Here is a 24,930-nt window from a genome sequence, read left to right as displayed (position 1 = left end):
TAATAAAGGACTAATATGCTAATGGTTGTGATGCCATCACACGTGTGGGGCAGGAGCAGGTGGGTGGGTCAGTGTGTTAACTGACTAGTCAAGACAGTAAGCAGCGAGGTGCAGCTTGATGCTGCACCCCCTCCTGGCACAGGCTGGGGACTTGAGGCTGCGTCCCCCGCCAGTGGGGCTTGACAGGGGTGGGGCCGGCTGGGTCTGGGTCTCACCCAATGGGGTGGGGCCAGCCAGGTCTGGGTCTCTTGCAATTTCGAGGTGCATGTGGGTGGGTGGGGACTTGACTCTGGGTCCTGTGATGCGCCCCAGACCCTGACAGGGGGGAGGAGGGAGCCAGATAGTGACATCTAGTCATTGTTTGAATCAATTTTGTTTTCATATCATGTTTCTGTTGTTTTCATATCATATTTTTGTTGTTTTTATATCATGTCTTTGTTGTGTTATATCATATTGTTATTGTTTATTTATTAATAAATGTATATATTATTTTCATATACATTTTACTAGTTTTCTTTCATCTCTGACACTTCTATTATAGAGGAAGGGCAAATAGCAATAGTAAAATATTTCCTCAAATTAATTCCCTTTTAACGTTCACAAATTTCTTGCCATTAGTTTTGAAATAAAGAAACACTGGGCACATTTCTACCTACAGAGGCTGAAATATTTAATAGTTAGTAAATACTAAAGTAATTCCTAAAACAATCTCAAAATTCTGTAATTTAGAAAAAAGAAACTTATCCCGGCTAAAGGTCTAAGATACAAGGACTACTAAACAGCATAAACAAATCTAAATGAACGTGGTGGGATAAAATGACACAGTGAATAATATTAATGTGTGGAAATCTTCCCCATTATAAGGAAACCTTATGCAAAAATATCTACATAAAAACTAACTACAATACTAATTCCATTCTGAAAATATAAGGGTTGAAATTGCTCCCAAGTTCTCTATATGAGCTACAGCAGGCTCTCAATAAATACTCCATCCATGAATGAGAGACTGGACAAGTCCCTGTGAACACATATATAGCAAAATCACATGATGACTAATTGCAGATGATGTTCATAGAAATAGTCATTCACCTACTCACTCATTAAGGAATTCATTTGAAACTTACTAGGGCTTATAATTTTGTAGGATATGTGAGAGGAGTTGTTTGAATAAAAAAAAGAAAGAATAGTAAACCTAATAAAAGATAACGGCAACATTAACACAACACTAATGCATGTATTATGGCTAATCAGAGATTCTCATATATTGTCTATTTACTTCTTCAGCTGAGGAAAGTGGACATTATCACCTCCATTTGATAGATGAGGAAAGTGAGGGTCAGTGTGTTAAATGACTAGTCAAGACAGTAAGCAGGTTGCAAAATCAGGTCTTAAACTGGAGGCCCCTGTTTTTGACATTTTTTTTGTGCCATAGCATCACATCACAGTAACAAGCTACAAGAATGCAGAAGAGTGACCAATTTAGCCTAGTAGAACTCAAGAGAGTACCCCAGAGCAAGACTCTGGGTCCTGTGATGCACCCCAGACCCTGACAGGGGGGAGGAGGGAGCCAGATAGTCTGCAAGGGAAGCACCAAACGGCAACAAGGAATGAACCAATGGCAAACTGCATAATGACCATAAAATAAGAATATCGAAATCTAATCTATAGAGAGGTCAGGATTTGTTCTAGCACCAGGCCAAACTATCCTATGTAATAAAAGGCTAATATGCAAATTGACCGAAAGGTTGCTATGATGTGCGCTGACCACCAGGGGTAGACGCTCAATGCAGGAGCTGCTCTTTGGTTGTCAGTGCGCTCCCAGAGGGGAGCGCTGCTCAGCCAGAAGCCAGGCTCCTGGCTGCTGAGTGCAGTGGTGGTGGCAGGGGTCTTTCCTGCCTCCGTGGTAGCACTAAGGAAGTCCAACTGATGGCTGAGGCCCGCGCCCCTAAGCCATCAGGTGGATATCCCCTGAAGGCTCCCGGACTGTGAGAGGGCGTAGACCAGGCTGAGCGACCCCCACCAAGTGCCCAAATTTCTAACACCGGGCCTCTAGTCCTATATACAATAATAAAGAGTTAATATGCTAATTAGACTGGATAGTGGAATGACCTTTCAGAATGACCAGTGGGTGGGGGCAGAGTTGCAAGGCAGCTGGGGCTGTGAAGGCTGAGGCAGCTGGGGCTATGAGGGCCTACTCTTGTACAAATTTCATGCATCAGGCCTGTAGTTTAAAATATAGTTATATATAAACTAGAGGCCTGGTGCATGGAAATTCATGCACTGGGAGGGGAGGTGTCCCTCAACCTGGTCTGCCCCCTCTCACAGTCCAGGAACCCTCAGGGGCGGGAGGCAACCCGGTGATCAGGGGAAGGTGATGCCCCATCACACCTCTGCTGCTGCCACTGCTGGCAGTGCAAGCCTTGGCTGGCCCTGGTTACCTGAGCCTCAGGTGGCCCTGGGTGGCTGGGGGGCTGAGAGCACTGGGGGACTCCGGAGGCAGGATGAGGGGACTAGGCGCCACCATCCTGTGGTTGTGAGTGCTGCCATCTTTGAGGGTGGGAAGTCAATTAGCATATTCCCTCCTTATTAGCTGTGGGCGCCGCCATCAGCCTTGCGACAGTGTGAGAACCAATTAGCGTATTCCCTCTTTGTTAGATGGGATAGTAACTAGTCAATAATGAGGCCACTTACCTAGAAGAATTTCACCCACTCCATAACTTTCAAAAGACACTTTTAAATGTTCAACAAGACTCGTATCAGAGTACTAAGGTCAGAATGTAAGTGATTAATGCTAGTTATAAAAAAAATGGGCTGTTAATGTCCCTTGAAAACAGTTTAATTGGCCAATAAACTTACCATTTTATACAAAATAAGCAAAGACTGTATGATTTGATCAGAGACCCAAGTGGGAAAGTACAGAGAAGTGTAACAGAGGTAGGGACATTTTTTTAGCATAGCATAGAAGGTTGCAAAGCCATGAAATACGTTTCACAAGATTCTTAATCTTGTGGATTTCTCATTGTGCTCTAAAGCAGTATCCTGGCCTTTTGGGTGTGTCTAGTGAATCTACAATCCATCTATTTATGCGTTAAGTGCAGTAGAACTGCCACTTGAGTAGGCCTTCAGTGAGGTCTAGAGATGTGCTACGAGCAATCCTGCCCTCTGTACCTCTACACGAAAAGGTTGAACACAGATAAATATACAATCACAAGTTGTGGTAGCACGAGGAAGGAAATAAGCAGAGTGACTTGAGAAACTACACTGGGGTGGGATGGTCTACCCAGGGAAGTTTTCTTAAAAGAGGTGACCTTTAAGCTGAGTCCTGGAGAAAGAGAAGCCAATCCTGCAAAAGGTTGAGAAAAAGCATTGACAACAGAGGAAACCTTTGATAGGAAAGAGCTCTTCCATGTGAGCCACAAATTGTTCTTAATTTAAAATAAAAATTATATTTCTGAAAGAAAATTAAAATGTTAACAAGCATTTGTAAAGAAGGAAGGAAAAGGGATGGGGAGGGAAAGGACTGGGTGTGTGTGGGCAGTAATAGAGAGGCATCTTGGTGGAGCGAGGCTCATGGCTGGGCGTGGCTGGCACTGTGTGGGGGTGAGGGCAGTAAAGGCCATGGTCAAAGGCCTGTGCAAGGAGGCTGCCCTGACCAGGGCACCAGGGGGGGTAAATAACCAGCATCTGTGCCAGTGAGCACTTACCTCCTGCCATCAAAGAATCAACAGTGGGGTGATAGTACATAATATTAGATAATATTTTTCTCATAAAAATATTAAGATACTATTTTTCTTTCAGGAATGTAACTCTTAAGACAAGGTAGAGGATGTTGTGTTAAATTGTAACATATATTAAAAATTGGGCGATTTTACACAAAATTCTAATTTCCCATTGTTTTAAGACACCTGGGTTCTAGGAGCGCTAGGTCAACAACCCACGGATGAAGCGCCAGCTTGTCAATCCGGTCCGCAGGCCCTGCCCCATCCTCTGATCGCGGCCCTCACACAACTCCATTCTCTAGGCCTCTGTCTGCATGCAAGCATGCGTTAGAAACATTTCAAGGCACGGCAGAAGAACATGGTCGTGGATGATGAGTGAGGGCCAGGAGGAATCTATGCTGCCTGGGTTTCTAAGGAGCTACTGGCAGAGGAGAATAAAGACCTTCAGGACAGGAAGCCCAGCTGTGGACCTCACTTCAGAGACCACAGAAGCTGTGGAACCCGAAGGGGGGGTCAAGTGGCTTGAGCCGTGAGGCAGGCAGGGACGGAGGCGATTAACACGGAACATGGACGTCCAAACTGGTCCGTGGAGGGATGGGACTCAAAGCAGGGGCAGAAGCGACACAGGTGTGGCGAGGCGGTGTCCAGCCCTGCTGCTCCCACGAACACACTGGGGCAGCGCTCTGGCTGACATTTCTCTCTCCCGCAAGACAGGTTATTCTCTGGAGGCCTTTTCAATTATCCTCATCTAAGGAAGATTAGATAATCACATATCTATACAGGAGGCTGCAGTTCAGACACCAGAGGTCCCTGAGCAGGCAGTGTAATAGCACTGTGGCCATCTTAGCAGGACAACCATTTCAAACACGCACTGTCCTTAAAAAACTTTGAAATATTGTGAACTCTGCTGCTAGCCAAGCCGTGTGAAGGCTAGAATTGGCGTTTTAAAGTTATGTGATGAGTCAGTGTTCATAAAATGAAGCTCGCACTACAGAAAACAGAATGCCCATTGGACAAGGTGAAACGTACATTCGGTTCGTATCAAACTCTCCTCTGTCGGGGACAGGCAAGCTGCAGGCGCCTTTCCAGGTGAGAAGCACACGCTGCTTTCAGAGTGATTTACTTACACAGATGCCAGGACAGCAATGAGAAATGTCCTCCAGCGAGAAAGTAGATGTCAGTGGTTAGAATGAGTCTCCTCCCTGCATTCACTCCATGAGACAGAGTTTGCCATTCAAAATTCTTGGAACAGCAGTTTGGCAAGTGAATGCCACTCATTTAAGATCAACGTTGCGTGCCTGCCGAAAGCATACCCGCCCATCCAAAGAAAACCCCGCCTCCCGTTTTCCTGAGTTGAGGCATCTGGGGCAGGGGCAAGGCCAGCTGGCAGGCGAGGCTCTGTGCTGGGCTCTGCGGCTGAGGGATGTGGCTTCTGGCTACCTGGCTGCCATCCAGACCACTTTCAATTGCTTTTTTACAAATGGAATTCATTGATGAGATGATTTTCTCTCATGTGCCAGCACGCATGAGTCTGTAATGTGTATGCACTTTACGGGAGGGGCAATCTTCTGTGTCAAGGGGCGTAGAGAAAGGTGTTGAAAGCATACCATCCCTCTCAGAAATGAAGCTGTCTGGTACATGAAGCCAGCCTGTGATCGGCCTTTCCATGTTGCCCTCCTCATTCAGCTACTGCGATTCCGTTTGTAGGGCAAAGCGGTGAGTAATCACTAAAATACCCAGTGTCTGTAGCTCGTCCCTCCTCTCCGCCAGCCATGCCCTACCCATCCCGGCTGGGAAAAGAAGACCGCAGACAAAAAGTAGTTCGAGGGTACGGCATGACAGCAGAGTCTCTTCTGCGTTAGCCATTGGGAACCATGCAGCGGGACTGGGATTCTATGCATTTCTGAGCCTGGAGGGTGAGGCCCGCACCAGGCTGGAGGAGCTGACTGAAGTCAGTGCCAAATGAAACTCCGTTCCCAGCACATTCCCGGCACATAAAATAATACAGATAAGAGGCTCACCATCCAGTCACCGCCTTATCGTGCTGGAAGTATAAAAGTCCATGAGGGAGTTAATATTTGTCTTTAAGAATGTTTTTCCTTCTCTTACCAGCTTACTATCACATCATGCTAATCACAGAGTACTTTAAAGAATTCTAAAATGACATGTATCGTTAATCTGCAAAAGCACAAGGATTAAGAAAAGTAAAACTGTTGATTGGTAGAGGGAGTTTTAGTGCGAGTATAATTTAATCCCTTTGAAGTTTTAAAAGCTCCTCCCCAACTTTCCAAAAAATCCCCATTTCCCCTTTTCAACCACTAACTCGATTTCACAGAAACGCAAGACAAGAGAAACAGCAGGCGTGTGAGTGTGTGTGCGTGTGCACGCACATGGGAGAAGAGGAGATTCAAGTGATTTAAGCGAACACGTGGGGTGTTTACATGAGCTAAGAGAGCAGTTCTTAGCAGTCCACCAAGAATTCCCGGAATCGTGGTCAGTCCCACTGCTTTATTCTAGGTCAGTGTCAGCGTCAGCAGCCTGCCCCATGTTACAATATCTTACTAAGCCTCAGTTTAAGGGGGAAACGGGAGAAATTAGATGAAGTGAGGGTGGGAGAAGCGAGAGAGAAAAAGGAAAAGGGAGCCTGGGGAGGAGAGGAGAGTTGGAACAGGAACAGAGGAGGAAAGATGCGCTGAGAGAGGGAGGGAGGGAGAGGGAGAGGAGGAGGAGGACAGCGGAGTGGAGTGGGCGGAGGGCCTTTCCCAGCTCCACCCACCCACGGGGCAGACAGGAAACTGACCCCGGGACATTGTGTTCCTCTCCGAAAAACAACCCGAGGAGCTCCTAAAGTAAACAGTTAATCCTGCTGTTTATCTTCCTAACTGGATGGGATGTTAACAGGAACCTCTCTGCTCCCCAGAAATGTGGTTTTTATTCATTTAAAAACGGCCTTTTCTCTTCGCTAAAAACAAGAGTGTGACATGTACACTTTGTAATATCAGAGAACAGGAAGAAATAGAAATCTTTCTTTGCTCAAAAGTGACTTAACTAAATGGATTCCAAAAAGTCTGGGGCAGGCCTTTTCTGCCTGGATACCTTCTCTCTATTTTGGGAAAATACTGCATTGCCTTAATGAACCAAACTGAACCAAACCAAACCACTTGCTGCGGGCTGATCTTGAAGGAAGACACACGTAAAAGTGCTGACCTATGGTCCCCTCAGGAATTTGATTTTGGTTATGGTTCATGAAGATAATACTACAACTGTGCCAATCAAGAGTAAGAAGAGTGTCCTTTACATGTGACGGGAACTGTGCCTACAGAACAAGTTTTCAAAGATAGTTATTATCACACATTTTTATTAACTGAAATATCTATTGAGAAAATAACAGGTAATTAAAATACTCGAGATTCACGCACAGTTGTAAGATATATTAGAGAGAGCCTTTATACACATTGCCCATTCCGCCGATTCTGTACTTTATTCTAGCAAACAGTACAGTTTCACAACCAGCATACTGACAGCGATACAGTCCACCAACATTACTCAGATTTCACCAATTTCATGTGTGTGGGGGGATCGAGCTGCAACCCAGGTATGTGCCCTGACTTGGAATCAAACTGGCAACCTCTCAACCACTGAACCACACCAGCTACGCTGCAAGAGTTTTTAAACATTCAATATCTGACTATTTAGTCAGAGGCACTGACCTCTTTTCCTTACATTGTCAAATAGAAAAATACAACAGCCCAAACAATAGCCACCTGGTGTGAATGAATCAAAATTATACCTATTTGTTTTTTTGTCAGATCAGCAAAAAATATAATTTTTGTTGTTGTTGTGCCTCAGAATTGTAGTAATTAATTCATCTGCCATTAAATGAAAAAGAATATATTCCAAGAAACCAGAAACACCAATCAGAAAGAATATATGCACCCTTATGTTCAGAACAGCCCAAATGACCATAGCTAAGATCTGGAAACAGCCCAAGTGTGCACCAGCAGATTAGTGATTAAAAAAGCTGTGGTACATTTGCACAAGGGGATACTCACAGCTGTAAAAAAGAAGAAACTCTTACCATTTGTAACAGCCTGGATGGATTTGGAGATTATTATGCTAAGTGAAATAATCTAAATAAGCCAGTAAGAGAAAGATAAGTATCACATGGTCCCACTCATGTGGATTCTAATGAACAAAATAAACTGATGAACAAAAAAGATCCAGAGACATAGAAGCATGGATTTCAGAGGGGAGGTAGTCAAGTGTCTGTGACTGCATACAGAGTAAGGAGCAAAGCACCAACCCTGGGGCACATGTTTTGTAGTGTCACAGGTAAGTTACAGTGTCCCATGGCTTCCTCAGCATCACCAAACAGTATGTTGGACAAATCAGAGTCATCACAGCCTTTCTCAACCAGGTTTCATGAAGGAATTAAACACCCAAACTCTAAGGCTGTAATGAACGCAATGGATGAGGCCTCCCTGTGCATCTAGATGGCATTAGGTATGTACAGTCTTGGAAGGAATGAGAAGACAGTCAGTCACACAATCTTCAGGTTCTGTGGTCCCAATGAGGAAGCCAGCTTAGAGTAAGTGAACGTATGGGTAAAGGATTACTGTATTGGGCCTACTGACCCAACCAGAAACAGGGCTTGTTTAATCACTCATAGATGACTTGCTTCTGAATCAGTGTTTCACACTCCAAGCTGACTAACTGGCCTAGAAACCAGTTCTGTGTAGTACAGTGTTTGTAAATCACTTGGATTTGTAAAGTACAGGTATATATTCTAAAACACAAACAACCTTGGCAAAAGGCATACATACACAAGCCTTTTTTCTTTCTAAGCATCAATGGTAATTTTGTAAACTCTTCTGCAATCCTAAGAATACCGGTTCTAGAAACAATATCGAGAAATATTAAATTGTCTTAAGATATTTTTAAACGAAGTCATTCCATTTTTGATGTAGTCCCATTTGTTTATATTTTCTTTAGTTTCCATTGCTCACAGGAGCTATATCGGTGAAGATATTGCTTCGGCATATGTCTGAGATTTTGCTGCCATGGATTCCTCTAAGATTTTTATGCTTTCCCATCTTACATTTAGGCCCTTTATCCATTTTGAGTTTATTTTATTTATTTTAAAAAATATATATATATATTTTATCAGATTGAGGAAGTTTATTGATTTTTCAGAGATAGGAAGGGAGAGAGTTAGAGAGCCAGAAACGTCGATGAGAGAGAAACACCGACCAGCTGCCTCCTGCACACCCCCCCTACGGAGATGTGCCCACAACCAACGCACATGCCCCTGACCGGAATCGAACCTGGGACCTTCCAGTCCGCAGACCGACGCTCTACCACTGAGCCAAACCATTTTCGGCTTGAGTTTATTTTTGTGTATGGTGTAAGTTGGTGGTCTAGCTTCACTTTTTTTTGCATGTATCTGATCAATTTTCCCAACACCTTTTATTGAAGAGACTATCTTGCCTCCATTGTATGCCTTGCCTCCTTTGTCAAATATTAATTGAGCATAGCGGTTTGGGTCGATTTCTGGGTTCTCTATTCTATTCATTTGGTCTAGATGTCTGTTCTTGTGCCAGTACCAGGCAGTTTTGAGAACAGTGGCTTTGTAATACAGCTTGAAATCTCGTATTGAGATCCCTCCTGAGTACAGAGTAAGAAGCCTTCACACTGTTTGTTGTGTTGTTCTTTTTTCTCAGGATTGTTGCAGCTATTCGGGGTCTTTTTTTTTTTTTAATTCTAGGTGAGACTAAACCTTCAGAAGACACCTCTTTATCAGATAGAAGGTTCTCAGGGATGAATTTGCTCCATTTCCAGCCCATCTACCTTAGTCCGTGGAATGCATGCCGCACCAGCTGACATTCTTCCCAGCTTCTTACCCAGCCTCATCTTCCCACCTGGTCAGGACATACAGGATACTCGATGCCAATAGGTCTTTGTTTTACAATGATTACCAACCATCCTACATCTGTTCACTCTCAACTGTGGCATCAGAACGAGAGCTGGAGGGGCAGCTTTCTCTCAGACAGAAGTGCTGGCAAAAGCCATTGTTTCTTTGATGAGCTGTCTCCCAGCAGAGCCAGCACAGGGGCTCACACTGGAGACTGCATCAACTTGGCTAACTGTTTGTCTCATCCTGGTGATTACCTGAGATCCCATCCCACACAACTTTTGGGTCCACTCAAACTGTGGCTATCTTGGTTCATGCTTCAGATTGTCCTAAAATCTCTCAAACAAGCAGCATACGCCTAAGCAAGCCCCTTATCTCTCACTAAGTTGCCCCAGGCCCCGCACAAGCAGCAGCCATCTGAAGAACACTTTGTAGCTATGCCTGGTAGCCCCAGGCAGAACACAGGCAGTGGCTGACCTTGGCCTGCACCTTCCAGGAAGCCCTGGAGCCAGCACACCCAGTGGACAGCTCCAGAACATGTCAAAGCAGCACCACCCAACAACCTCCACAAGCAACACACTCAAAAGGCCGATTCAGCATGCACCAGTGTCCAGCTGAAGTAAGTCCTGCTCTATGTGGTGGGCCCCTGCACCGCTGGTCCTCCAAGGTGGGGAGATCAGTGTTCATAGCCAGTCCTTGTAGCTGATGGGCCTGGGCAAATCCCTCTCATTTATGTGCCAACAGCAATCAAGACTCAACTACAACAGGAGGGTATACAGCCCACATTGGGGGTCTGGGTGGTGCACCTTGAGTACCCAGCTGGGATGATAGAGGAGGCTGTGCTGCTGGACCCTACAGGACACCCACTCCACCAAGCTTGGGAGATGTACTTAATACAGAGAAACAAACACAGGGAGGCTGTCAAAATGAAGAGACTAAAAAACATGTCCCAAATGAAAGACCAGAATAAAACTCCAGGAAAAGAATTAAACAAAATGGAGACATGAAATCTACTAAACGCAGAGTTCAAAACTCTGGTTATAAGGATATCAAGGAACTTTAGTGAGGACCTCAACAGCATAAAAAAGAACCAGTCAGAAATGAAGGTTACACTGCCCTAGCCGGTTTGCCCTCACCCTATTTAGTGTAGTTAATCTTCCTCTGCTGCTTTGAAATATATACATTATTTACTAAGCTCATTTGGGGCTTTCTCTTCTGTTTCACGGGTTTATCTATTACATTAAGTGAAATAACTCTTTAATTTTAAAAGGTGACTTTCATTATTTTGTACTTCTAACAGCTCGATGTTGCCTATCTTATGGAGGTATGTGTAAAGATAACTCCTTTCAAGCCCAGTACCTGGCTTTCATGTTCTGATCTCTTTCATCCTCTGCAAGCTTATATCCAATCTGATTTCTCCAGCTCAGTGTTTAATGGGTACCTCTACCTCAACAAGGGCATACTGGAACTCTAGACTTCCACTTCTAAACTTCCAAGTCTCCCTGTCTCAGTAACTGACACGACCATCAAACCAACAACCTCATAATCATCCTAGGTTCCCCTCTTTCTATCATCCCACATCCAATCATTGGCAAGTACTGTAACCTCTATCTTTAAAACAGATCTTGAATCTTCCTACTTTTGACCACTTCCTCACTAGCACTCTGACACAGGTCACCAGTATTATCTGTCTGGATTCCTAAAATGGCCCTCTAACTCATTTCCCGTTCCTACTCCTATGGCTCCACATTTCATTTGTTCCAGAGTAGCCTGAGGGATCCTTACAGATCAGATCACATCCATCCCATGATTGACACTCCGAAGGCTTCTCATCAGATTGGAATGAAGCTGCTGGCCTCCTCTCTGTGCTCATCTTCTATCGTGGCCCCCGGGTTCACAAGTCCTGGCCATGCCACCTTCCTTTCTGCGGTTGGGACACACCAAATCCATCCTTTTCTTTGCCTGGAAAATTGTATCTTCCAGAATTTTCCATGGCTGGCTCCATCCTTTCACTTAGGTCCTATCTCAAAGGGCTCCTTCCTAGGCTTTCCCAGACTAGTCACTCCAAGGTAACCCTGACAACCCGCCCCCCCCCCCCACACACACACATTACTTCCCATCACAGAACAATATTATTCTCATAATGATAACAAAATTTTTTTGAACACTTTAATAAGGAGAGGCAATTCCAGTCTCTATTAGGATTTATGCTATTTCCCATACCTTGCCAGGTGCGCAAATTAGGAGGTGGCCGGGAAGGGCCACAGTGGAGACTATAATCCCCAGGGTCTTCCTCATTGGAAATCCCCATGATACTGGCTTGGCCATGTGACTCAGCTTCTGTGTGAGCAGCAGTCTTTGCTAAGGACCAGCCACCAGTATTCTGGCTTTAGTGTCGCTAGACAGACTGAGGGTGGGGCCCTCCAGAATGTACACACTATCCCCTAAGCCTTTGTTGACAGTGTGCTTAGAGTTTAAATGGTGCACTTAAAAAGTGTGTACATGTCACTATGATGAATAAAGCATACCATGACAAAAAAAAAAAAAAAAAACACACCAAAAAACCAACCTTCAATGAACTGAAAGAATGTTAGCTATTGCTATGCAAGGTCATTATATCATATAGCCGAACTACTGGTTTGTTTGGAGCAGAAACAACACTGTTCATATTAATGTGTCTGAATACACAGTTCAAAGTTTTTTTCATTGCAAATATTTCTCTTTGTGTATAAGAAACATTTAGTTATTGAAATAGAAGATCACAATTCTACAAGTTTGAAGATGAATACCACATAATTCAGAAAAGAAAAAATAAAGAATATTGTATCTATTCATCACCTGAATATTAGTATTTTCTGTCACAACTAAGTAGACGGGCTGAATTTTGCTTAAAAGACATTCCACTTAAGAGAAACACCCCACAGTTTCTGTATGTAGTATTCACGTTTTAAGGCCTTTATAAACTTCAATGTGCATAAGATATTGGCCAAGAAAACCAATATACTACACTGTGGTGGTTTTCATTGAAGTAGAACAAAGTAGAATAGATGAGTGAATTCTGCATTCAAAACACAAGATTCAGCCGAAACCGGTTTGGCTCAGTGGATAGAGCGTCGGTCTGCAGACTGAAAGGTCCCAGGTTCGATTCTGGTCAGGGGCATGTACGTTGGTTGTGGGCACATCCTCAGTAGGGGGTGTGCAAGAGGCAGCTGGTGGATGTTTCTCTCTCATTGACATTTCTAGCTCTCTATCTCTCTCCCTTCCTCTCTGTAAAAAATCAATAAAATATATTTAAACACACACACACACACAACCCCCCCCCCCCAAGATTCACATTCCAAAATCCTCATGTATGAATAAGATCCATTCTAAGACCTTTACATTTCCCAAATTTACAAAGATTGGAAATATCTGCCCATGTGCTTGTCTTCCACCAAACTGCATTTTTTGTTGCATTTTCCATGAACAAACTAAAAACTTAAAAACTGCCTTTTCAATCTCCACTGAAGTTTCCTATTTAATTAATGACCTTATTAAAATAAGGAAAACATTAACACTTTACAAGAGTTATTATTTATGGGAGATCTCAGAGACAATGAAGAAGCTGTCTTGACATGCCATGTAGTGATGGTGTGAGCTGCATACAGTGGGCACAAGGCAATTTCTTACCCTGCAAAGTCTCCATTCACCACACCCTGTGCAAAGCCTTCAGTGCCATTCTCAAGGGGTTCCAGATTGGAGAGGGTGCAGGCTGGGCTGTGGGACACCCGCTCTCCCCACCCCCCATGCACGAATTTCATGCACCGGGCCTCTGGTGTGTGTGTCTGCGTGCCCACATGCACACACACACACACACACACACACACACACACTCTAGAGGTGGTGCATGAAATTCGTGCATGGGTGCAGTCCCTAGGCCTGGGCAGCAATTGAAGTGTGAGTATCTGGCGTGGAAGAGCAAGTCCCAGCTGACTTCTGGGCCTTGGGCAGCACCTGGGCTTCAGGCCTCCACACGCCCCCCTCCACTGAGTCATGGCACCTGAGTGCCCACATGGAGATGCAGTGAGTACAACCGGACACCGCAGGTCGGGACATTGGCGCTGCATGGAAGCCAGGTGGGCAGCGCGCTCTCTTCCAACTGACCTCGCAGACAAGCTCCTGCGTGAACCCACAGGGAGCCTGATTGGTTCATGTGGTCCTAGTGGCTGCAGCCTGGCTTACCTGGAAGATGCCATGCAGGTGTGGGGCGGGCTCCTCACAGGTGCCCAGCACCTGAGCACAAGGGCTTCCTGGTGCCCCAGGGGAGAGTATCAGTGGGAGTGAGAATGAGTTTGGTGGACACCCCACATTCTCACCGCACCTCCACCCCTGTCATCCCCACCTCCAGGTAGCCACATTCTCACCGCACCTCTGTCCTGTCATCCTGCCCTCAGGTAGCTGGCGAGAGGTTGCAGTGTGTCATGGACACCCGCAGTGTTCCATGCCACCCTCTGGTGGTCAATGTATGTCATAACAAGTGGTCAAATTCTGGGTCAAGGGAACAATTTGCATATTAAGCTTTTATTATTTAGGACACACACACGCACACACACTGGTGACCCAGGGCACAAAATTTGTGCATGGAGGGGGAGGTTCCCTCAGCCCAGCCTGTATCCTCTCCAATCGGACATCCCTCTCACAATCTGGGACCGCTGGCTCCTAAGGATCAGGCCTAAACCAGCAGTAGGACATCCCTCTTGCAATCTGGGACTACTGGCTCCTAACTGCTCACCTGCCTGCCTGCCCCTAACTGCCTCTGCCTGCCTGCCTGATTGCCCCTAACTGCCCTCCCCTGCAGGTCTCATCTCGCCCCCAATTGCTCTCTGCCAACCAATTTGGTTCTGATTGGTCACTTTCTATGCCAGTCAGCATCAAAAGCTCCACCTCTTAGGCAGTCATTGGTTCCTCACATTTCATCCAGAGGCAACAGATCAGTCCCTGCTTCTCTCTCCAGGCCTCCCTCTGGCCCTGATTTGCAGCCACCTCAGCAGTCAGTGCTGGGGCACCATGCCAGCAGTGAAAGCAGTGAATGTTGGGTTGACTGCTCTCAGGGTTTTTAAATATTAGGACACACACACACACACATATGAATATATATATTTTTTAGTAAATAAGTGGGGGGAGAAGAAATAAGTCTCCCATAAATTAGAATTCCAAGTAATTACTCCACTGACATAGAGAGGGATCAAAACTCCTCATTTCTAGGCCCTGACTGGGTAACTCGGTTGGTTAGAGTGCTGTCTCAATATGCCAAGGTGGCAGGCTCAATCCCTGGTCTTGGCACATATGGGAGTCAACCAATGAATGCATGAATAAGTGGAATCTCAGGTTGATCTTCCCTTCTCTCTAAAAATCAATCAATCAATCAATAAAAAAAATGTAAAACAAAACAAAAAAACTCTCTTCAATTTTTAGATATGTGTTATACATAGTGCCTTTCTTCCAAAGATTTCAGGATGGAAAGAGGGGGAAAGTGTAACTTTAAGTGGAAACTTGACACAAACTACCTCAGCTAGACATCAAGGCCAATATCAACAGTGATAGGTCATGTTGATCTAATGTGATGGAAATCGCACTTTATCTCTGTGAACTTCCTTCCAAGAACCCATAACCCCAGTCTAATCATGAGTAATCAATCAGATAAATTCCAAAGAGGGAGATGCTACAAAATACCTGACCAGTGCTTGTTAAAACAGTCAAAGGTCATCGAAAACTAGGGAAATCTGAGAAACTGTCACAGCCAAGAGGTGACTAAGAAGGCGTGCTTACTCAGCGTATTGTGGTAGTCTGGATGGGGTCCTGGAAAAGAATAATTACATTAGGTAAAGACCTAAGGAAATGTGAATAAACTAAGAACGTTTGTCAGTTAAAAAAATCACATCTACATACCTTCAAAAGGTAGTTCCTGTGTCAGACTATGTAGATAATGATAAATGTATGTAGATTTCCGGACGCCTAGCTCTAAAGCTGGGACCCCCCGTACACAGCTGGCAATCAATACACTTGGAAGGAATAACACTTTTCTATTTTTTATTTTTATTTTTATTGAGATATAATTGGTACTGTATAAGTTTAAAATGTACAACATAATAGGATACTACTTTTCTTTATAGGAATGATGATTTTACTATTTTGTCACTAATACATGGTTCCATATTGCTACAATTATAAATTTAATCTGATTTTTTAGTATAGCATTCACCAACTGCTTAGAACCGTGGTCGGCAAACTCATTAGTCAACAGAGCAAAATATCAACAGTACAACGATTGAAATTTCTTTGGAGAGCCAAATTTTTTAAACTTAAACTTCTTCTAATGCCACTTCTTCAAAATAGACTCGCCCAGGCCATGGTATTTTGTGGAAGAGCCACACTCAAGGGGCCAAAGAGCCGCATGTGGCTCGCCAGGTGCAGTTTGCCGACCACTGGCTTAAAACAGTGTTCTGACCAAGTGTCTCCACACGGAGGGGAACGGCTCCGTTGTGGGTGGATGGTCTTGCCCGAAGCTGCACAGAAAGGCAGGTATGTCCACCCCATGCTCACCCACTGGGACGGGTAGCGGGTGAGCATACAGGCCTCCTCTTCCTCCCAAAGATCAGCGGTGCCGTCACCTACACAACCTCTTCTTACGTTTTTAAATATTTGATGGCTGATTATAATTTTTCCCACAGTTCTTTTAGCCAATAGCTTGTGTATGAAAAAGGGATGCGGTAGTAAATCATAAATTCCTGCCTGCTCAGGTCATGGTGGGTAGTCATACCCCAACCTATAATGCTTTAGTGGGAGGTTTTTAAGCAAACCCTGTCCATGCTTGTGCATCTAGGTTAACACACTTTGAAAACGCCAAAAGTAATATCCTTTAAAGAATAACCACGCTCAAGAAAGCACATAATCTTGTAATCCAGTCCCCGACTTGCTTTCTCCCACCATGATATGATCAGTCTTTCAGACATTCCCTCCTTAATTTCAAATACATAAAAGAACCTGTAGAACTGTTTCTCTGGAGCATTTTAGGCCTTACTTCCCCGAAACTGTCTGTTTAGGCTCAAATAAACTCTCATAAAAATTCTCTACAGGTTTGGAAGTTTCTTACATTGACAAGCTCATGGAATATGCCCCAGAAGTGGGAAAAAGTAAAAAACTACTAAAAATTTAAGACTATTAGCTTAAAATTCAATATATAGATACCAAAGTGGCTCACCGAAAGGTACTGAAAACACCAAGTCCTGTTGAGGAAGCAGAGTCCCACACGCATTGCTGGTGAGAATGTAAAATGGCAGAGCCACTCCAGGGACAGTCTGGCAGTTTGTTTTAAACTGAGCATGTACTCAGGCATTAATCCCAGCGAAATAAAAACTTGTGTTCACAAAAAACCTGTGCACGAATGTTGAGCGTAGCTGTACTCACAGTAACCCAAACTGAAATCCAAATGTCCTCCAAAAGTGAAATGTTAAGTCAAACTGTGGTATATCCATACCATGGAATACTACTGAGCAATTAAAAAACAATAAAATTGTTGATACATGTAACAATTCTGTTGCGTCTTCAGAGAATTGTGCTAAGTGAAAAAATTCAATTTTAAAAGGTTAGGGTGTATTTTTAAATATTTTACCGAATACTCTCGAAAGGAGAAAATTAGAGAAGTGGAGAATAGATCAGTGGGTGCCAGCAGCTCAGGCAGGGAGGCGGGCAGGGGAAATGCTTGGGAGGGATGTGGGGCAGGAGGGACACTGGTGTGATTATACAAGGGCAGCAGGAGAGATCATTGTGGTGTTGTGACTGGTCAGTATCTTGACTGTGGTGGTCCATACATAAACCTATATACGCATGTAGTAAAATTGCATAAAACTAAATTCACACACATACATACACACACACACACATAAAACTGGGGAAATCTGAACAAGACAGGTGGACTGAATCAATGTAATATACTGATTGTGAAGTTCTATAGTTTTACAAAATGTGAAACTGGGTAAAGGATATTCATGTGGTCTCTTGTTGCTATTTCTTATAACTACATGTGACTCTACAATTACCTCAACCATTTTTTAATTAAAAAAAAGACAAAAACCCCACCAAAAGTAACAAACCTCACTGAATACAATTATAGTATAGCCTTCATTACCTAAATAAACCTGTGGGCTCTGTGTCGGACAGCGATTAAAATTACTGTTGTTTCTACTATAGCTACACCTACCAGCAAGGCACAAGAAATAGTGAGATTCAAAGTGAGCATTTATCTATAGCACTTTCTGATCACTTTTGATTTGGTAGTAAAGCAAGTGGGAGCATTTGAGATACTAACTGAGACTTAGAGCCAGGAGATGCTGGGCCACCACTAACAAGTGATTGGCACATCCTGCCACGCCCGCTTGGCACCACTCACTGCGCGGGAAGGTCATGTCAACATGTCTGAGGTAAAAAGGACATGCAGAGACTCCTCCAAGGGATACACCTGCCCTGTTTTGGGCTTGATGTAAGTGGTTAACACATTTCTTTAAAACTATGTGAATATGGAAAGTACTATGCTAAGCGAAATAAGCCAAACTGAGAAAGACAAATACCACATGATCTCACTTATTTCTGGAATCTAATGAACAAAATAAATTGGCCAACAAAATAAGACCAGGGAGACATGGAACAGGCTGACATACCTCAGCTCAGTGTGGGGTTGGGGGAACGAAAAGAGATAAACTAAAGAACTTATATACTTATATGCATAGCCCATGGGCACTAGGGTAGTGAAGACCTGGGAAATGGGTAGAGGCTGAGCGGAGGGGAAGATAGATATAAAAATGGGAGATATCTGTAATACTATTAACAATAAATGATATTAAAGAAATAAAAATATCTGAATAATAGTTCCACAGTGATGTACTGGAAGCGATCTTTCTCCTCTTTTTTACGTTTTTTCCTTTCTTCATATTTGAGACCTACTTGTTGACATGCTTATACCTGCTTTTTAATAATAATTTCCTTGTCTAGTCCTAAAAACAAACAAAAAAAACTTTCCACAACATCTTACATACATCAGTTAGCATGGCATGGAGGTCTAACAGTCTTCCCATTTACATGGCCTGTTGGTTCTGTTACCCCTTCATTAAAAAAAGAAATAAATTATAGTATTTTCATCGCTACCCACGCAGCCAGGAAAAGTAAGAGGTGATAATGAAATGTTCAGTAATATTCATCAAAGAGTCTAAGCAATTTTCAGATTATCAAATAGATGACTTTTTGGTTAAAATGTACTACAGACATCTTATAATACAATGTCATTAATGTTAGTTTTTCAAACACCTGAATATAGACACCTGTTTCGACAGCTGGGTTCTTTCCAGGTGAAGCTGACTAACTGCTCACACTTCCAATGAAAACATTACCTGTATCTTTTCTATTATCTGTCCCAGGGCAGGTTCCAATTAATGAACGAGAACACCGTTCTTAGATGATGACCAGCACCTCCGATGGTCATTGTTCTATTGAGCTACAGAACGGGAAATAAGCTGGCCATGAACATTTATCAAAGCAAATCGCCTTGTTGGCTGTAAATGCTCAGAGTCAGACACAGCCGGATGTGAGTTCCAGCTCAGCCTGAGATGAATCTTCAGGCCCTGCCATCTCACAGACTGCTCGGGGCAACGAGAAAACACAACCGCCTCTTTGAGGTGCCAGCCTTGCCCTTAACTGCTGTGCAGAGTGCCACCAGCAGGTGCTGCATGGCAGCCTGAATTCATTAAATCTCAAACAAACAGAAAACACAAACACTTGGCATAGCGTAGGTTTCCCGCCAAATCCCCTCCTCCCCCTCCCCAAGCCAAATGGAAACTGTACAGAGGGAGTGAAGATTATTTGAGTTTGGGGACATTCTCTAGGCTAAGAATAACATGTTTCATGATTTCAACTTACAAGAAAATATTATTAAAAAATCTATAAGACAGTATATAAAGTGCTTATATATGGAGTGGAATTGTACATTTTGGACATGTGCGAATTTTGAAACTTTCTATAGACATCACTATATGGTTATTATCACTTAAAACTATCCTAAAAACGTTAATGGACCAGGCTGTCACTTACATGGTCACGTTATTTCATGCACAAGATGACCTGTGAGCACAAGCAGTGAAAGGCTGTACTGCTGAGCAATGCTGCTTGGATTTTGAGTTTTGCCAAGCCTAGACCAGGCCTGGGGACCACGTGGTAACTCTCAAATTTTAAAGTGGGCAGAACGTGGCTGTTTGTTTGAAAAAGATGAGATGGTCATTTAATTCGGTGTTTCACTACCAGTAGGGTCAATCACAGGAAAGACATGTCACAATTAAGTGAAAATGTAAATATTTATGGTATGTAATAAAAAGAGTTGTAAAAAAACGTTTCTTACCCTTTGCTATTAAAAAAAGTAGTCCATTCCAAAGGGTTTAACTCGAAATATGTTCCATTCGGGTGCTGTGGAGGGTGTGTGTGTATAAAATTCTCTTTCACATCTGTGATTCCTGCAAAAATAGCTGGCAGTACATTTAGTTCTGTCTTAAAATCTCACAGGGCTAATTTAGAAATAATACTGTAAAGGCTCGTGGCTATCGTCACTTAACTAATCTAAAACAATAAAACATTTGGCCGTTTAGTGTGGTCAGATCCTCACAAGGTAATGGCGGAATTCTGGACTCTGTAATTAGAAAGACTTGATTTGTCATGGTGTGAATTTCATATAAATCACCGGCCTTTCAGAAAATAAATCACAATTACAAATGAAAACTGGACGTTGATTCTCTGAACAGTGAAGTCTGAAAAATCAAAGAAGGATTATTCATAAATCTTCATTCCTTCTACTACATGGTTTAAACAAATAAAATACAAATATTTGTGGTGAATAATGAATCCAGTATTTTTCTTTTTAGTTTAAAAATACGCAGTAATATCTGGGTGGTTTTTAAAATTAATTAATACGTGAAATATACAATCATTAGGGATTAAAACCCATGTGGTTGCAAACAAAAACCTAAATTCTTATTTTCAGAATTGTTTGTAAATTGACCCTAATACAGATTTTTTTTTTTATTGTTGTTTTTATTGTTGTTTTATTGATGTCCCCCAACCCACCCACCCCTACCCTCCCAGCCTTTGTCCCACCCCAGGCCTGCACTACACTACTGTCTGTGTACATTGGTTATGCATACATGTATATGATGAGTCCTTTTGTTAATCTCTTCACGGCTCTCCCTAACCCCACACCCATCCCTCTGAGATCTGTCAGTCTGGTCCATGCTTTCATGCCTCTGAACCTATTTTGTTTGTCAGTTATTATGGTCATTAGATTCTATTTATAAGTGATATCATGTGATAGATACCTTCCTCTGACTGGCTTATCTCACTCAGCATAATACTCTTCAGGTCCCTCTGCTATCGCAAAGTGTAAGAGTTCCTTCTTTTTTATTGCTGCATAGTATTTCACTGAGTACATATATCACAGTTGTTTTTTTACCCACTCATCCACTTGGGCCAGGTTTTAGCTATTGTAAATAACGCTGATATGAACATAGGGGTGCATATAATTTTTTCTGATTGGTGTTTTGGGCTTCTAGGATGGGATCACTGAGTCCAAAGGTAGTTCCAATAAAAAAATTTTTTTTTGGAAACTCTGTACTGTTTTCCACAATGGCCACACCAATCTTCATTCCCATCAGCAGTGCACTAGAGTTCCCTTTTCTTGACATCCTCACCAGCACTTTTTTATTTTGTTAATCATCACCTGGAATATTTTTCCATTGATTTTTTTTTTTTAAGAGAGTGAAAGGGATGTAGGGAGACACATAGAGAGAAATATCAACGTGAGAGAGACATATCAATTGGTTGCCTTCTGCACATGCCCCAACCAGGGACAGGGATCGAGCTTGCAGCTGAGGTATGTGCCCTTGACAGGAATCAAACCCCCGATCCTTCAGTCCATAGCTCGACACTATCCACGGAGCCAAACCAGCTAGGTCTGATTGTTGATTTACTGAAGTAGCCATTCTGGCTCCTTCATCCCTTCTCCTATTGCCCCCTTCCATTAGAATGCCCCGGGGTTGAGTATATCCTTGCTCCAATAGTCTGCAGGTCACCCTTACAAAGACCTTAGGTTCAGTATGACGCTGACACCATGACTTCCTTTCAGTGGTTACACCTGCTTAACTTTTTTTGGAGCCCACAGGAAATAATAAATGATGTACATCACATGTGAATAAGGACCAGTGATGTCAGAGCAGCCACACAGGCTCATCCAAAGCTATCAGACTCTCCAGGTCCCTCTGCTATCGAAAAGTGTAGGAGTTCCTTCTTTTTAAAGGAATTAGTAAGTTGGACTTTTGTAAAAAAAGAAATCAGTAATTTCTTCTTTAGAACATCTGGCCTAAGTTTGTACCTCCAAAGGTTGAATATGTAGGCCAACATTAATGTGCAGGTAACCAAGAGAAACTACATGGGAAAAGGCAGTATGTACTCACCAGAAGGCAGCTTCACATTGCCCTTGGATCACGGTAAGTGTGTCTGTCATATGCACTATCTATAACAATATTTCATAGCAAATTAAAGCTCTCAAGCACCTCACACCTCTTTAACACTAACCAATGTGTGAAGTATGTTACTGCTCTCCACAATATTGAGGAAACAAAGCCCAAGAGCGGTGGTTTCCGAGGTCCTAAGCCGGTGGAGGACGAGAGGGGCACCAGAATCTAGACTCCAATGAAAAATCCTGGATTACTGCCCGCACACCTCTACCGCTTCTCTCAGGATTTACAATGAGCCTTACTGTCATCCACATTCTTATGCTCTTTACTTTTTTTCATTGTGTGCTTTCTGTTTCCCCCGAGTTTATGCTCTCACTTATGAACAATAAATCCTGGATACAGATTTTTATTTTTACCTTACTTTGGTTCAAAATGTATCATTTGTAATTCAACATATTTGAGAGATAGTATGTAGGAAATCCCAACATTCCTAAATTTTACACCTTTTTACCCTATGTGACAGGAGCTATTTTATCTGAAAGTTGATATATAATACATTAAGCAAAGTAATTTTTTTGCACATTCTTTTCTGTATGCAGTTAAATATGCAAAAGCATATACTTTCACCTTTAAGTGTTATTTTGATGTGTAATGTGGGAAGTTGGAACTGTAATAAATAGTAGCTGAAAATTGTCTTTTATTCTTCAAAAGAAATATAAGACATAAAGAAAATTACCTACTTGGATAGAAGAAAGTTGGCAAACTATGGCCTTTGGGTCAGATTTTGCCTGCCAACTGTCTTCATAAGTATGTTTTATTAAGACACTACCACACTCATCTATGTACGCATTACTGTCTGTGAGCTGAGTAACTGCAACAGAAACTGTGGTATCATCTATCAAGTCTAAATGTTGTGTTTGCCAGCTGCTGGTCTGTATAAATGAAAAAAATTAAGACCTACTGTGTGCCAGGAATCTCATCTTTATTACCCCATTTAATTCCCCAAGCAATCCTGTGAGGTGGATGACAGCTGAGTCCATATTGCCATCCTAATGCACGAAATTACTGAATATCTAATACTATCATCCCCTATTCTGGGGAAATAGAAAGTGTCAGTAAGAATCAAGGACAGTTTTTTCTTAAGGGCCCTACCGAGGCTGAGATCCTGGGAAAGACGGCTGTTAAAGGAAGAATCTTAATCCTTTTATACTTTCATAACTTAATCACTTAGCACTTTCAAAGGCCTACACTGACTTTTGCAAATAAGCTAAGTTTAAAAAGAGGATATATTTTTCAATTTCTGATGAGACTGATCCAGGAAGTAGCTGAGTCCTACAGATTCTTGGCTATATCAGAACACTCGCTAAATTGGTTTAGCCTTTAATCCCCAAACAGGCCACAAAAGAATCAAATAAACATTCTCCACTTAAATGCTTTATAAAAAGTTTTATAAAGATTTTATCGAGAAGTTTTAAAAATTCAATATTTAATGCATTCCCTAATGTTTTGAATTTGTTGTCACAGTACATAGCACAAAGAGGGGGAAAATTCCATAAGGAAAATTTGAAATCACTCTATGTAATCTCTAATAAAATAATTATCTATGCAATATTTATACCAAAACTTAAATGAATGTTTTGATGAGAAATTTACAATGGATGTAACATCCAAATGCCTTGATAAGATTTCACTACATATCAGTTTATTAAAAAAAAGTACAAAAAAATGCCGAAACCGGTTTGGCTCAGTGGTAGAGCATCGGTCTGCGGACTGAAAGGTCCCAGGTTCGATTCCGGTCAAGGGCATGTACCTTCGTTGCGGGCACATCCCCGGTAGGGGGTGTGCAAGAGGCAACTAGTTGATGTTTCTCTCTCATGGACGTTTCTAGCTCTCTATCTCTCTCCCTTCCTCTCTGTAAAATATCAATAAAATATATTTTAAAAAAAAAAAGTACAAAAAAAAAAAAGTAAACAAACAAAAAAAAACATAGTACAGATGGGCCATTGGCTATTAAGTGGATCCTGATGTGGTATAATAGGGAACACACAGCACTAACCAGGAATTAAAATGTTTTTCATTTCCCATTTTCATTTTTCTAACACATACGTTCATTTATTGTATTGTCTTTAATTTTATCTTTATTGTTAAAAGTACTACGATGTCCCCCTTTCCCTCCATTGACTCCCTCCTTCCTGTTCCTGCCCCCTCCCCAGGCCTTCACCACACTACTGTCTGTGTCCATGGTTATGCATGTAAGTTCTTTGGTTAATCTCTTACATACATTCATTTCTATCTAGCTATTAATGATTCGTAGGAAGTTATGTTTGCCTTCAGTCAGAGTTCAACCTATTGAATGCTGTTTAACGTATCCATAAACGGTTGGATAAATTATTTTCTACCCCTTATAACAGCGATTTTTCAACCTTTTTCACCTCATGGTGCACGTAAACTAATTACTATATATATTCTTTGGTGCAGCACACCAAAGAATATATTTTTGCTGATCTGACAAAAAAAAAAAAAAAAAAAAAAAAAAAAAGGTATAATTTTGATTCACACAGGACAGTTATTTATTGGCTGTTGGCATTTTTTTTTTTTTTTCAATCAAAGGGAAAAGAGGTCAGTGGCCCTGTAAATAGTCAGGTATTGCATGTTTTAAAAATTTTTGTGGCACACTGGTTGAAAAATTGCTGACCTACAAGGTGATTCCTTGCTGTGGCTACAGGTAAAATAACTTTCTCCTCCCAATTTTGAAAGTATATATAGGAAACTA

The 24,930-nt window shown here is 42.4% G+C and overlaps 1 protein-coding gene across 3 annotated transcripts in view; it reads right to left on the bottom strand.

Moving 5' to 3' along the window:
• SPIDR (scaffold protein involved in DNA repair) overlaps positions 1–24,930 on the bottom strand; it is a 236,539-nt gene that overhangs the window by 29,419 nt on the left and 182,190 nt on the right. The gene's annotated exons all lie outside the window — the stretch shown is intronic.

The sequence above is a fragment of the Pipistrellus hanaki genome, assembly GCF_964339955.1.
Source record: "Pipistrellus hanaki genome assembly, chromosome: 17".
Lineage (NCBI taxonomy): Eukaryota > Metazoa > Chordata > Mammalia > Chiroptera > Vespertilionidae > Pipistrellus > Pipistrellus hanaki.
The sequence above is the reverse complement of the archived record's forward strand: the minus strand, read 5'-3'. Positions and strand labels throughout refer to the sequence as shown.